The sequence below is a fragment of the Bombina bombina genome, chromosome 2 (genome assembly GCF_027579735.1).
Source record: "Bombina bombina isolate aBomBom1 chromosome 2, aBomBom1.pri, whole genome shotgun sequence".
In the NCBI taxonomy this organism is placed as follows: Eukaryota; Metazoa; Chordata; class Amphibia; order Anura; family Bombinatoridae; genus Bombina; species Bombina bombina.
In genome coordinates this window covers 388040403-388056370 of record NC_069500.1, presented here as the reverse complement: position 1 = coordinate 388056370, position 15968 = coordinate 388040403, and the positions used below count along the sequence as shown (strand labels likewise).

General features: G+C 37.7%; 1 protein-coding gene across 2 annotated transcripts in view; it reads left to right on the top strand.

Moving 5' to 3' along the window:
* Window positions 1-15968, top strand: part of RIMBP2 (RIMS binding protein 2) — a 1089352-nt gene that overhangs the window by 544965 nt on the left and 528419 nt on the right. The window lies entirely within an intron of this gene.

Below are 15968 nucleotides of genomic sequence, written 5' to 3'. Positions count from 1 at the left end.
CAGTATGCTAAACACAAGCTAGTGTTTAACTACATATACTTTATAGACCAGGTATAACATTTAAAGGGATAGAAAGCTTGAAATTGAAATGTGCATGGGAGCTTTTCAATTTGAAATAGAAGCATTTTTTGCAAAATACTTCCATTAGCAAAGGTGCTTCTAATAAAACCTATGACTATTTTTCAGTGCCATACACACACATGCTGTAAGGGCCTGTGCACCAGTATTCAAGCTCAGAGAGCTGCTGGGGGTGTGTATTGTGTCATATACACCATTGGTGACTCTTTGAGAAGGTGCAGCAGACCCTCAAAGCATATGCACATATGCCACTGAAAACAGTAATAACTATAACTAGACAAATGTTTGCTAATGAAAATATATTGCAAAATGCTTCTATTTTCTATGCACATTTCAGTTTTGACCTTTCTATGCTTTTAAGGAACTTGTGTAACAATGGTCCTGAAAATGTACTCTCTCTGCCCTCACATTAGCTAAAATGACAGGCCACCCCTTTCATGTGCTGTTCAATTTGCAGTGCAATATTCATGGTTCTGTTAATTTCCAAACTCAATCTGTCTAGTGAACTTAAAGGGACATTAAACACTTTGAGATGGCAATATAAAATGATAAATCGTATATATAAAAAAAAATACTGCAGTATACTTTCATTATTTATTTTCTTCCCTTTTTCTATCATTCCATTTTGAAATTGTCAGATTTTCAATTCCTGTTAGAAATGGATGTGCAGAAAACTGTTATATTCCACACAGCTATTGGCTGCCCACTCTAGTGACCTATTTATAACTGTCCCTAATTGGCCACAACAGAGAAGGTAACCTAAGTTACAACATGGTAGCTCCCATTGCTTTATAGACACTAAAACTTTACACTTTTTTGTCAATATTTAAACAGCTAATGAAACTTTAAGAAATACATCTACATGTTATTCTCAGACTAATCTTTTCTTTGAATGTATCATTCTTTCTGGCATTTATTTAGTGTTTAATGTCCCTTTAATGTCCCTTTAATTCCTCTTATTCAGTAAACTTTATCTTTACTGCTATAGTTCCAAATACATTTAAATTTGTAAAGTTGACATACTTGTAGCCTACACAGAGAACATTACCTTCCAGCCCCGTCTTTCGGTTACGTTTTAAGGGACATTGAGTCTTCTCTTAATAAAGATACAATTGCAGCAGTTTAATATTTAACAAGATACACAAGGTGACTGTGTTAAAACATCTCTGCCAAAAAAATTAGCCAGTTGACATTTCTCCAAAATACCCAGTGACTGTACTGTATAAAGATGCCAAGTATCTCACTATATACTAATTAAAGCATGCTGAGCTCGATAATGATGTATCTATGTGACAAAGGATATGTTTATCTGAATACAGATTTGCATCTCACATTTTTAAAATCAACAATTTAAATATTTTGTGCATTACCCTTTTCTTTGGAATGAATATATAGCAGTATAGAATTTATGTAGTATACATCTTTTCAGCAGACATTAGTTTAGTCTTGTAACTATAATATGACTTTTCTCCTATTTTGATTATATAATATAAGCCATAATTCATGCATATATACAGCTTCATGCCTCATGATATAGTCAGGAAATGCTTAGAAGGCTTCAGGATTCATCTTGTTCCCCCTTCTTGTTAGTAGCTTCTGATTGCTTTCCATCTGTTTGGAGTATATTAACCAGGGCTATATATTTCTGCTCTAGTGTTATGACCTATGTCAGCATAGATTCCTGCTGCTGCAAGGGTCTGTTCACCTCTTGGCCTTCAGGTAGCCTGCAGATAGCCTAGCTGATAAATACAAGCTTCTCAATCCATGAGAGTACCTCTCTGGTTATGTGAATTTTAGCTTTGGGGTGTACCCTAAATGGTGTCTCCTCATTCTTATTTTATTTTACTTATTGAAAAAGTTTTTAACCTCGCTCTATAAATAATTATCATTTTGTGTATAAACTTGATGCAGTATTTTTTCCTACCCAGGTTCATACTGACTACAGTTTGGCAAGCACAAACACATCCCTCTTGTCCCATTCTATCAATGGGGCCCCAGTTTCTTGATCTGACACTTCTCGTTTGACAGGACCTCGAGTTTTCCAGGTTCTTTCATTTTCAATCTCATGGTTCATTTTCTAGAGCTGAAAATGCTTGCAAAGATTGCTTTGTCAATGCAGTAACTAACTTCTTGTTTCTGGAAACCAAAATTTGTTCTTATATGGTGCATTTCACTATATTGACCACCTGTAAATGTACTAATCTGTATGGGTAATTTTTACCAAATAAAATAAAGGGAAGAATTTTAACTGACTTTCCTTCAGTTCAGCAGATCCTGCAGTTTCTTCAAGATGGTACAGATCTGGATTCTCTTTCACACTCTATAACTAGGTGAATATGTGGTTAATGACTAGGTAGAAATGGCTTTATAATTTGAGGAGATAGTACAAACATACCCCTTTTCTGCTGTGTTTATGTATTTTTAAAATATTTGGTTAAAGGAATTTGAACTGACAAAATTGATTGTTATTTTTGTAGGAAGAACCATAAAATATCTGTATAGTACATAGTATAGTTACCATATTGGTACATTTGTTAGCACTGAGATCTGTACCATACATACATACTTCCCCAATGTTGTTAAAATAAAAAACAAAAAAAGAAAGGCAGGGCTTTTAGGTTAACGGCAATGGGGAAGATGACTGTAATTTCCCTCTCTGGTTGCAGTGCATTGGCTGCTCAGGATCTGGATTGTCATGCTCCACACCCGGGCTCTTTTATAAGACAACAATGTGGTATCATTTTCTTTATATAAGGGTTAAACAAGATTTTAGAAGCACCTCTGGAAAATAACAAGAGACTGGATATATGATTCTGTATCTGGATGGAATTTTTATCAAAGCCATATCTGCAGAGCTGGTTGCTTGTCACACATCCAATGTGATTCACGTGCTATAGACTTTTAACCTAGTTTACACCATCAATTAGCATTTGGAAGCTTCTAAAGATTTACTTTTTTTGTCTTTTATTCTGATTCCAGAAAACTATAAAGCTTTTAAAATACTTTTTTTTTTTTGGCATTTAATTATTTATGCAATGGTTATGGCTAATAAACTGAGGGCATATTTTTATAGAGGTATGGCTTCACCATTGGTTTCTGGAAGTAATTAACATTTTCTTACCTGCCTCACAGAGTGAATGGTTTTAACCCCTTATTGCCAGATTCATACACAGCAATAAATAAATCCATTAGCTCTTGTCATATAAAGATGGTTAACCCTTTCTTAACAGTCCGATAGAGAGGAGGAACCAATCCCTTGTTATTTGACAAACAAGGTTGCATACTCCTGAGCTACTCATATTTACAGTTGTGGCTGAAAGTATTGGTACCCTTGCATTTTAAAAAATTGGTGCCCTTGCATTTTAATCAAACATGGTCTACGTAAAGGCTACACGACCATCTATAAAGAGCTTGATGTTCCTGTGAGCACTGTTGCCAATATTATTAAGAAGTTTAGGATAAATGGGACTGTAGCCAACATCACTGGCCATGGCCGCAAGAGGAAAACTGAACCAAGAATGATGAGAAAGGTTGTTCGAATGGTGGAGAAAGAACCAATGGCAACTTCAAAACATATCCAAGCCGACGTTGAAACTCAGGGTGCAACAGTTTTAAGTCGCACCATTCCTCGCTGTCTGAATGAAAAAGGGCTGGATGGTAGAAAAACTAGGTGGACACCACTTCTAAGAGACAAACACATAAAGGCCTGACTGGAATTTTCCAAAATACATGTTGACAAGCCATAGTATTTCTGAAGAATTTCCTTTGGACAGACAAAACAAAAGTAGAGTATATTGGCAAATCACAACAACTACCGTGAAAAGAACACCAATACTGTGAAACATGGAGGAGGCTCAGGGATCTTTTGGGGTTGCTTTGCTGCCTCTGGATCTGGGTGCCTAGAATCTGTGCAGGGCATGATGAAATCAGAAGACTATCAAGGCATTCTGGAGCAAAACGCCATGCCCAGTGGTCGGAAAGCTGTGTCTCAGTCACAGGTCATGGGTCCCCAAAAAGGATAATGAACCAAAACATACCTCAAAAAGCACCCAAGTATAAATAAGAAAACAACATTGAACCATTTTGAATTGGCCAGATCTGAATACCATTGAACATCTAAAGAAATAGCTGAAAGTCACAGTTTGGAAAAGGCTCCCATCAAAACTAAGAGAACTGGAGCAGTTTGCTCAAGAAATGTGGGCCAAAATGCCAGTCGAAAAGTGTAGAAATCTTATGCAGAGCTACAGAAAACACTTGATTGCAGATATTGTCTCCAAAGGTTGTGCTGCTAAATATTAGGTTAAGAGTACCAATATTTTTGTCTGTGCCATTGTCATTTGTTTTACAGTTACTGTACATAATTAAAAATTGAAGTTCCTGTTCTTTTACATTTAAAAAAAAGAATGGTGGATACCAAATACTTTTGTCAATGTTTACATAGTTCAGAGAAAATTATGCGTTTTCCTAAAAAGGTAGAAGGGTACCAATACTTTCGCCCACATCTGTCTGCTAAATGAACAGTAATGGAAATTATTATAAACTGTTACTAGAATGTGACTTTTCCAATTTTCTAAGTTGGATTTAATAATATTAAGAGTGTTATAGCTGTGGGGCAGATCTGGCCATTAAGTAGCTCCTTGTTATGCTGCTTTGAAATTGAAAGCATTGTTAAAAACTGATTAATATAAGTTTTAGTTTGATAATGAGGTCAGATCATAGTAAAATAATGTACCTAAACACAACCTGCATTTCTAATGAGTAAGCATATAGAGTCCTTCTATTCTTAGATCTGTCCATGTGCACAGTGAACAGGATTCCTTTCTTAAGTGGACGCAGCAATACCGAGCAATAGATTATCGAAACAAATGCTTATGTCTTCTGATTTTTCTAGAATTTGTAAGGACAAAATGTAAAGAAAATGTTGGTGACATTGTGGCCAGTTTTATTCCACCAGTCTTTAAACAAGAATTACATGGGATGTAAACTCAAGATGGCATCCCTCTCAATTGTGGCGTGACCGATATCTCCCAAGTCCTTTCTTAATGCATCTCAAGGATTCGTATTTCCATATTCCTGTTTGTGGCATCCATCAACTGTTTGGGAGGTTTACTGTGAGGGGATAGAATTGGCAGTTTCCAGCTATACCATTGGGATAGCCACAGCATCTCAAACATCTCAAACTTTACCAAAGTTCTTCTTTCTTTAGTAATGCACTTCAGAAGACAAGATTTCTTTATCTTTCAGTATCTGTGTGATATATTTTTAGTGTTCTAGGAAGAGTTCCAGGGCGTAAGTCAGAAAGACAAGAACATTAGTTTTAAAAAAGAAATAACGGGTGTTTGATCAAATTTGGCAAAAGTCGAATAATACCATCTCAGCAAGCATTTTTTCCGGTAGCAAATCAGAGCTCAAGATTCTGCAAGTTTATAACTTCTTCAGAAATGTTTAGAAAAGACTTCTTTCAGTTAAGAGAATGGATGTGTCTTTTGGGGAAATTGTCATCTGTTATTTAAATGGAATATGCAAGGTGAAGGATGAGTTACTTTCAGAAGTACCTCATTATATGGCAGTTGCATCTCAAATGCTAGTAAAAAACAAAAAACTATTTGCCGTACATGTAGATTGGCAGATAGACACTGAAAATCTAGGAAGAGGTTTCCTTTATCAGTCCCAATTGCATACATCTAGCTGCAGACTTAATCCCTTACAGTTAGGGAGCATTATGTAAATACATTCGAGGTCAGTTGAAAATTGGGAAGGAATACTTGTACAAATTTTTCAGGTTCAGACAACATCACTACTGCTCCATACTTTAGACATCAAGAGCTAATACAAAGTTTCCAACTGCTCCAGAAAACTGGCTTATTTTTTCCAGGACTCAAATATATATGAGAAATATAACAGAAGTACATTTTACTGATCCTCAGGAAGCATTCAAGTGGATTTTTTAAGCAACCTTTGTTTCAAACACAATGACAGTTACAGAGAGCAGTTCTACAGTTTTATAATTTTCTAACAGGATACTTTCTCAGAAATTAGATTCCTCCAATTTCATTGATTACCATAATAGTTTGCAGAATTCAGAATGACATTCTGAAGGTAATAACATGAATGCTATTCTAGCAAAAAATACTTTGGTTCTCATTGCTCAGATGCTTACCATTCCCCATCCAACTTCTGGAAAAGCTAGTATATGCACTTTATCATATTTCCTTACATTACACTCCCTCCTTGACCACTGCAATCTGGAATTCAACATCAAAACTCCACAGAGACAGCAATCATTAAGATTACTTATGACTTTTTACAGCAAAATCGAACAGGCACTTCTGTTAATCCTTATCATTCTGTCTGCAGCCTTTGATACTGTTGACCACCCTCTTTTGCTCCAAACCCTCCAATCTTTTGGCATTTGCGACACAGCTTAGGGTTCTTCTCCTACCTGTACCTTTAGTGTAGCCTTCTCTAATACATCCTCTGCCCCTTTACCACTTTCTGTTGGGGAACCACAAGGCTCTGTCCTTGGTCCCTTTCTCTTCTCAATTTAGACGTCATCAGTAGGTTCCCTTATAAAGTCCTACTGGTTCCAATATCATTTGTATGCTGATGCTACCCAACTCTACCTCTCTGCACCAGACATTCATTTCCTTGCTAACTTGCATCACAAACTATATATCTCATATTTCATCTTGGATGTTCTCTCACTACCTTAAGCTAAATCTCTCCAAAACTGAGATCCTTATTTTCTCCTCTTTTTCCTAAACCTCAACCCTCCATCTTTCTATAACTAGTGATAATAACATTATAACACTTGACTCAGATCTTTCACTCACTGCTCACATCCAGTCTTTGGTCAACTCCAACCCCTTCCATTTTAAAAGCATCTCCAAAATTTGACACTTCCTCACACAAGACACAACTAAGATTCTAATCTGCTTTCTCATAATTTCCCGCCTTGACTATTCCAATTCCATCTTCTCTGGTCTCCCTAGCTGCCGTCTATCCTTTATAATCCATAATGAATGCCTCTGCCAGGCTGATCTTCCTTACATGTCACTCTTCAATTGCTGCACCTCTCTGTCAATCCCTTTACTGGCCTCCTCTAGCCTCCAGAATTAAACACAAAATTCTGACTCTGACATTCAAGGCCCTCACAAACATTTCTCTTCTTATATCTCAGACTATTTCTCTAGATACTCTCCCTCCTGTCCTTTTTCGCTGTACTCATGACCTCCTCCTCACTTGTTACCTCCTCACATTCCCAGCTACAGGACTTCTCCAGACTGACTCCTATTTTGTGGAACTCTGTGCCTCGCTCCACTGTACTTTCCCCTAGTTTTGATAGTTTTAAGCTACTGTTTAGGGATGCATACAATATATGCTAAATCTTTTCTAACCTCAGTCCCTCTCCTCCTTTGTTATCCCATTGAACCCCCTTAGCATGTAAGCTTGTGCAACTCTTGGCAGAGCCCTCTACCATTTGTTCCCAATAAATGCTACCTTACACATCATACCTATGTTTAGGCACTGCAGAATCTGTTGACGTTTTATAAATTACTGATAATGATAATAATTACCATTGGAACCTTCATGTATGATTCTTGTCTTCCCAGAGGGTCTTCATCAGAAGTCTTGCACACAGTCTGGTTTAGTGGTCACATATGTGATAGTTGTATATTCCAAATTAAGTAATTCTATAATCTATGCTGATGGCAAAGAAATCCTCTACTTCTACAACATAGTCTTGGATACCTTGTTTGCTCCTGAATGGCAACACCTAAATTCTATATAAGTAATTTGAAACTTGACATCTTTTGCAGCTCTTGCATAACAGTTACAGTTCAAGTGGACAGTATCCCCCAAGAGATATAGGTAGAGCCAGACTCTTTGTAACTTACTTGTATAAAAGTCACTCCATTTCATTCTTAATTCTGTCCATGTACATAGTGGATAGTTTTACCTGGCTCCAGTTCTCAGCCTCTGTTTCAGTGGTGATCCAGTAGTGGACATGCTCTTTGTTAAAAGCTAAACCTAGGTAGGCTCATTTTCTAAGCCATTTAAGGCCGTCTCCTATCTAAGTGCATTTTGACAGTTTTTCACAACTAGACAGTGTTAGTTCATGTGTACCATATAGATAAAAAATTGTGCTCACTCCCATGGGGTTATTTATGAGCCAGCACTGATTGGCTAAAATGCAAGTCTGTCAAAAGAACTTATTAAGGGGGCTGTTTGCAGAGTCTTAGATACAAGGTAATCACAGAGGTAAAAAGTATATTAATATAACTGTGTTGGTTGTGCAAAACTGGGGAATGGGTAATAAAGGGACTATCTAGCTTTTAAAACAATAACAATTCTGGAGTAGACTGTCCCTTTAAGGTAATTAAAGATACTTTAGACATCTACCTCTAAAGAGTGGTTTAAAACCTCTGTTACTGATTTAATTTCCTGTTTCCCCAGCCTTGTTTGAACTGTATTAGGAATAACTTTTTTAATGAGAAAGACAGAAGTTGCTTTTTTGGTTTTACCTCCTAAAGTGGATGCAGCAATACTGACCAATAGACTATTCAAACATTTGCTTATGTCTTCTGATGTATCTGTAATTTGTAATGAGAAAATGTAAACCTTAAAGACAAGAGAATTCCTTTTTTTTTTTTTTTTAAAGATAATAGATGTTTGGTCAACTTCGACAAATGTTTATTTACACCATGTCAGCAAGTGTTTTTTTCTGGTAGCAGTAACACATACAGATCGATACCCAGTCTATTAGAGCTCAATATTTAGCAAGTTTATATTTTCTTCAGAACACTTCTTTCTGTTAAGAGAATGGATGTATCTTTTGGGGAAAATGTCATCTGTCACTCAAATGGACTATGCAAGGGGATAGATGAGTCCCTTGCAGAAGTACTTCCTCAGTATGTGGAAGCTGCTTCTCAAATGCTTGTAAAACAAAAATCTTGGAAGAGGTATCCTCTTATCAGTACCAATTAGATACAGTACATCAAACTGCACATTCAAACCCTTATAGTAAGGAAGCCTTATGTTAAATACACTCAAGAAAAAAAATCAATTACTTAGAGATAAGAGCGGTAGCGTTGGCACTCAATCACTTCCAGTACATTTTGGAAGGAATGCTTGTAAATATTTTTCAGACAACAGGACTACTGTGCCATACCTCACCTGTAGAAAAAGTTCTACAATTCTGTCATTTTCCTACAACAGAATCCCTTCTCAGAAATGAAATGCAAGAAATATTTGTTTTCTCCAATTGCAGAACGTAGAAATGCTATTCTAGCCCAGAATAACTTGGTTCTGTTTATTTAAATGCCTACCACTGGAAGCTCCATCATTGATTCCTGTCTTTTCATAGGTTCTTCATTAGAAGTCTTTACAGCATGCCAACCTAAGATGCAGCCTGGTTAAGTGGTCATATCTGTGACAGCTGTTTATTACAAATTAAGTAATTTAAACAATGCTGATGGCAATGAAATCCTCTATTTCTACCGCTTAGGCTGTGATACTGTCAGGGTTTCTCCCTTACTTTAATAAGTTATTTGCTGTTTTTTATTTTTGCTGCCATTTTAGACTCACCTGTCTTCTCATCTTGCTTGTAGCAGAGTGTGTAGTGCTGATCACTACTCCAGGCTCCCTCCTATTGCCAAACTGGAGAACATCATCAGAGAGAGACAGGTTGCAGTCCCAGAATGATGATGTCATCATTCTCTTTAACTACCTCCATCCTGTTTGCATTTGCCCTTGCGTTGTCTCTGACTTCCCTCACGTTCCTGTGTTCCTGACTCTGTGTATAACCTGGTTTGTTTGATGTTCCTTCTGGTTCCTGATCCCTGGCTTGTTCTTGACTATGCTGTTCTTTGTGTTCCTGACCACAACTCATCTGACTACTCGATTTGGTTCCTGACCCTGCTCGTATGACTACCCCCACTGACTTTGACTACTGCTTGTCAATTGCCTTTTGGACTGTTTATTATTTTTTTTTTTTTTTTTTTAATAAAGGTATGATTAATTTAGCATTTGTGTATGTATGTATGTATTGGGTAATGTAAGGGTCTCAAGGCGCTGCTCATTTTATTGACCTCGGAAGGATGAAAGGCTGAGTGGACCTCGCCGGGGATTGAACCTGCAACCCTTGGTTTGCTACAGAGCTCAGCCACAGTGCATTTGCATGCTGAGCAATCTGTCCGGCACGTCTCCATCTGTTTCTTGGTTCCCTGACAGATACCTTTTTATCTTTGATGTTAACACGTGATCCTTTGTAAGTAATTTGAAACCTGCCATCTTCTGCAGTTCTTACATAAGAGTTACCTTTCAAGGTTCAACAATCACAGCGTTTTCCAGGCCTTGGCTCATATTTTACCTTGAGTCAGAAATATTATACCTCCATAGGACTTCTGGTTGTAGATGCTCTTGACCTTACCCTTTGAATTACTTTGTGTAGTTTCACTATGGTATTTAATTACCAATATTTTTTTCTGGATGCTATTACATCTGAAGGCTGTTGAGTTCCGAGCACTATATTCATAAGTCATATTAGTTGTTCCACAAAAAGTTGTCCTACAGTTTGTAAGGGACAAGGCTTTTTTACATGCTGGATCTGTTGAGGTGTCTACATATCTCTCTAAATTGGGAAAAAAATGCATCAAGCTTTCTAACAGACTCTTACATTTTTATAAAGAGCAATAAGGAATAATTAAGTTGGGAGGGTGGAGCACGGACCCGAGCCGGCAAGACGCATCTTGAGGGAGCTCTCTACATAAATGTAGTATACACAAATTTTAATCTGCTTTTTCTTATATTACAATGAAGCTTATAGCTATGAAAGGTGTAAAGTTGGAATATAATCATAAGAGAAGCTACTCAGATATTACAGCAATGCGATTCTTGTCTATGATGTTTGGCTTCACCACGCAGCAAACAAAAGCTTTGAAGGCTGGAGACCGCGCTATATTTTTCTCCCCGGATACAGGGATCACTCAGCTGGCTGATTCGCAATCCTCATTGTCTGATAATGGAGATAGAAGGGCTTGAGGATGAGATATGCGATTTACTGGAGGACAACGTATCTGAACTGCATATCTTAATCACTCAGTGGTTTGGGCAGCTGGCTGCACCACATGTCTCCCAAGATGACGTTGGACTTTTGAAGAACTCCGATGATATAACAGAACCCTGCGACACGGTCGCAGACATCCAGATCCTTGCTCAAGGCGCCGAGATCACAGACACACTAAATGCAATGGAGACTCATACATTCCAGAGATATCTGCTGCTCAGACAGAACCACCACTCAACACCCACACTGATTAGCACCGCAGAACTGCTCAGATTTACCCCCAATACCAGAGCAGAGAAGTCAGCTCATAGGAAGAATGATATGGCGGCAGCAGTCAGGGGAACCTCCAACCTCATCTACTTATGTCATCTACTTATGTCACCGATGTGAAAAATGGCAGCTCCGGACCTATGAAGGTAGCTACAGAGAGAATAAACCTGGCAACAGACTGGAGAGACCACCTCATTGGTGTGGCTCCAGAGAAAAGTTGTATAGGCTAGTTGATATCTACTTAGTGGTCCGTATGCCCACAACATGTTGGTCAAGCTGTATACAAATTGAACTGTTGTGCTCACCTCATTTTTCTCTACGTAGGTAGGATATTAGCCGGATCTCAAGAGGGGCCATACAAGTCTATAGATCATATCTGTGATTCCCTCCCCAGCTTACAGGGTATAATAGTTGACTGCGAATACATTATACTTTTGTGTATGTTTATATTACCCTGTTGGTTTGCTTTTATTCATACCCCTTGAACACTTACCGTGTGTTGTGCACAATTTATGGTTTTATGTAATAGGCTGATGTGGAGTTATACACTATTTCATATAAAGATATATTCATTTCTAGTTATGCTACCCTAATTAACAGGCGTTCTATATATACTTACTACTGTGAGAAGATTGCTTTAATTGAATGTATAAAATGTACCAACTTGGGTTATATTTGCTCTCTGAGAGTTCATTGAATTTCCTATATACACATATCTTATATTACACCATATCTGTTTACATGATATTTACTGAGGGTGGAGCAGCCTTAGCGAAGTGTATAATACAAACCCTTCTTCTTCAAAACCATATGAGTATAACTGTTGATATATTGAGATTAACCACAGATGGTATATGTTTTTTAGATCAGTTGCCCAAACCTTGGTTATACAGGTACATCAACCTTACCTCTGACTCAGCGAGTCATATTGCACCACTCAATTGTGTTTTGCTGAACTGATTTATATTACTCCATGTATACAATTTATATATAACACTATATTAATTTGCATGTTATCTGATAATTTCATGTGTGTCTAGGCAATCTTTGATAGGGCTGATATCTGTACTGCAGTATCTTTGATAATTGGTTATATGAGGGCTGTGCTGTCAGCGGCCGAGATGGCACAGCCTAGAGGTCATGTCAAATGATAACAAGGAATAGTTACTGTGCCGATGTCTTCTCCTGCCCTAGATTTTACTCATATATAGTGACCACTAATAGAACTCTGACAACACTTCCATGGGACATTGATAACTCGAAGCATAATTATCACCCCATCTCATATGCACAATGCCTGCTTTTAAAATATTTTCATTTTTACATAGCGGCTTTAGCTTCCATAGTACTATTCTCACCAATCCTACACCCCCCCCCCCCCCACCCCCAGATACTGCTTACACTGCATAGGAAAATGCATCCCTCAAAACCATGATTTTACTCCTGCTTCCCCTGAAACCCCCCAAACTAAAAGTAATGTTTTAATGGGAGACCCCTACCTACTATTTGGGGATCACACATCACTAATGTTTTGCAAGGGGATATAAAGTTGTATACAATATCTAAAAAAAAAAATCAAAAATAATTAGGTACTTTATTATGCGGTCATTATCTTTCGATTGATTATCATATTGTGAAACATTTTCTTACTACTGATTGTTACACTGTCATATAGTAACTCATATTCAATATTTTACCCTGTAAAATAAAATGTTTGCTGCTTTATGACATATGTACATTACAATGTTTGTTAAGTTGGAAAACTGACTGTTTGTATTCTCTAAATACCTCAATAAAAATTATATTTAATTTTTTAATTTTTTTTTAAGTTGAATCCTGAAATGGATTTCTAAGGTCTGTCTACTGAAGAAGGTTCTGATTCGTGACTGGCTCAGTGCTTACTCTGCTAGGGCCGTATCTATATTATGGGCAGTTAGGTTTTCTTTTATACAGGTGGTGAGAGTCCATGATCCATTAGTCATGGGAATTACCCTTCTCTACCACTAGGAGGAGGCAAAGAGTCCCAAACCACAAGAGCTCTATAAACCCCTCCCACCTCACACATACCTCAGTCTTTACTTTGCCTCCACTGGAGGTAGTTGAAGAATAAACATGTTTATTAGATTCTTCAGAGAAAGGGCTTTTCAGTCTATATTGAGGCCCAGTTTCCCCTTAGAGTACAGTGTTTGTTATTCCTCTGTTGCTGCATAACTGACTGTGTATAGTTTCTCTGATAATTGCCTTATATTACAATCTATATATATTTATTACATTTATATCTATCCACAATAATGAAGATTCAATATAAGTATATATAATATACTGTTTATTTTTAAGTGATTAAGGAAATGCTTGTTTACTTATTTAGGCCTAGATTTAGAGTTGGGCGGTAGCCGTCAAAACCAGCGTTAGAGGCTCCTAAAGCTGGTTTTGGGCTACCGCCAGTATTTAGAGTCAGTCATTAAAGGGTCTAACACTCACTTTCCAGCCGCGACTTTTCCATACCGCAGATCCCCTTACGTCATTTGCGTATCCTATCTTTTCAATGGGATCTTTCTAACGCCGGTATTTAGAGTTGTGGCTGAAGTGAGCGTTAGAAATCTAACGACAAAACTCCAGCCGCAGAAAAAAGTCAGTAGTTAAGAGCTTTCTGGGCTAACGCCGGTTTATAAAGCTCTTAACTACTGTGCTCTAAAGTACACTAACAGCCATAAACTACCTATGTACCCCTAAACCAAGGTCCCCCCACATCGCCGCCACTCGATTAAATTTTTTTAACCCCTAATCTGCCGACCGCCACCTACGTTATACTTATGTACCCCTAATCTGCTGCCCCTAACACCGCCGACCCCTATATTATATTTATTAATCCCTAACCTGCCCCCCACAACGTCGCCACCATCTACCTACAATAATTAACCCCTAATCTGCCGACCGCAAAGCGCCGCCACCTACGTTATCCTTATGTACCCCTAATCTGCTACCCCTAACACCGCCGACCCCTATATTATATTTTTAACCCCTAATCTGCCCCCCTCAATGTCGCCTCCACCTGCCTACACTTATTAACCCCTAATCTGCCGAGCGGACCGCACCGCTACTATAATAAAGTTATTAACCCCTAATCCGCCTCACTCCCGCCTCAATAACCCTATAATAAATAGTATTAACCCCTAATCTGCCCTCCCTAACATCGCCGACACCTAACTTCAATTATTAACCCCTAATCTGCCGACCGAATCTCGCCGCTACTGTAATAAATGGATTAACCCCTAAAGCTAAGTCTAACCCTAACACTAACACCCCCCTAAGTTAAATATAATTTAAATCTAACGAAATAAATTAACTCTTATTAAATAAATTATTCCTATTTAAAGCTAAATACTTACCTGTAAAATAAACCCTAATATAGCTACAATATAAATTATAATTATATTATAGCTATTTTAGGATTTATATTTATTTTACAGGCAACTTTGTAATTATTTTAACCAGGTACAATAGCTATTAAATAGTTAAGAACTATTTAATAGCTAAAATAGTTAAAATAATTAAAAAATTACCTGTAAAATAAATCCTAACCTAAGTTACAATTAAACCTAACACTACACGATCAATAAATTAATTAAATAAAATACCTACAATTATCTATAATTAAACCTAACACTACACTATCAATAAATTAATTAAATACAATATCTACAAATAAATACAATGAAATAAACTAACTAAAGTACAATAAATAAAAAAGAACTAAGTTACAAAAAATAAAAAAATATTTACAAACATTAGAAAAATATTACAACAATTTTAAACTAATTACACCTACTCTAAGCCCCCTAATAAAATAACAAAGCCCCCCAAAATAAAAAAAATGCCATACCCTATTCTAAATTAAAAAAGTTCAAAGCTCTTTTACCTTACCAGCCCTGAACAGGGCCCTTTGCGGGGCATGCCCCAAAGAATTCAGCTCTTTTGCCTGTAAAAAAAACACATACCCCCCCCCAACATTACAACCCACCACCCACATACCCCTAATCTAACCCAAACCCCCCTTAAATAAACCTAACACTAAGCCCCTGAAGATCTTCCTACCTTATCTTCACCATACCAGGTTCACCGATCCGTCCTCGGAAGTCTTGATCCAAGCCTCGGAAGTGTTGATCCAAGCCCAAGCGGGGGGCTGAAGAGTGACGTCCATCCTCTGGCTGAAGTCTGGATCCAAGCGGCAGCTGAAGAACTCCATCATCGGGTGAAGTCGGAAGTCCATCATCGGGATGAAGTCTTCTATCAAGCCGCATCTTCAATCTTCTTTCTTCTGGAGCAGAGCGGAGCCATCTTCTTTCCAACCGACGCGGATACAACCTCTTCAACTGACGCCTACTCGCCGAATGACGGTTCCTTTAAATGACGTCATCCAAGATGGCGTCCCTCGAATTCCGATTGGCTGATAGGATTCTATCAGCCATTCGGAATTAAGGTAGGAATATTCTGATTGGCTGATGGAATCAGCCAATCAGAATCAAGTTCAATCCGATTGGCTGATCCAATC